The sequence below is a fragment of the Octopus bimaculoides genome, chromosome 13, assembly GCF_001194135.2.
Source record: "Octopus bimaculoides isolate UCB-OBI-ISO-001 chromosome 13, ASM119413v2, whole genome shotgun sequence".
NCBI lineage: Eukaryota > Metazoa > Mollusca > Cephalopoda > Octopoda > Octopodidae > Octopus > Octopus bimaculoides.
This window is the reverse complement of record NC_068993.1, coordinates 19,862,850-19,863,335: the sequence shown is the minus strand read 5'-3', so window position 1 is coordinate 19,863,335 and position 486 is coordinate 19,862,850. Positions and strand designations below refer to the sequence as shown.

At 33.5% G+C, this 486-nt stretch overlaps 1 protein-coding gene across 1 annotated transcript in view; it reads left to right on the top strand.

Annotated features, from left to right (window-relative positions):
• LOC106880352 (protein mesh) overlaps positions 1-486 on the top strand; it is a 54,783-nt gene that overhangs the window by 49,453 nt on the left and 4,844 nt on the right. The window lies entirely within an intron of this gene.

Below are 486 nucleotides of genomic sequence, written 5' to 3'. Positions count from 1 at the left end.
TATATATATATATATATATATATATATATATATATATATATATATATATTTGTTTTGCAAAATTTTTGATGTGAAATCGTGTGTTGAAACAGATGTTATTGTATTTGGGGATGGTCATTTGCCAGTTTAACCATGTGTTAACAGAGGATATAGATAATACAGGCACTCCCCATACACACACATGCACTTACAAAACATAGACACACATAGAGGGATACGCATGCGTAGAAACATACAATAGGAATACAAAATACAAAATGGCTGATAGTTAGCAAGGTGGGACACACATAAGAAAGAAGATACCAAAGGACCACTGATGAGGTCACAGAAGTGTGACGAAAGAACTCTGGCCGAAATAGGATTAATGTAATGTAATGTAATATAAAGCTGAAGCAAATTAACACCAAATATACAGTGCGTGTGTTTTTATTGGCTAAACTGGCAATATGACCATCCCTAAATACAACACACACACACACACACACA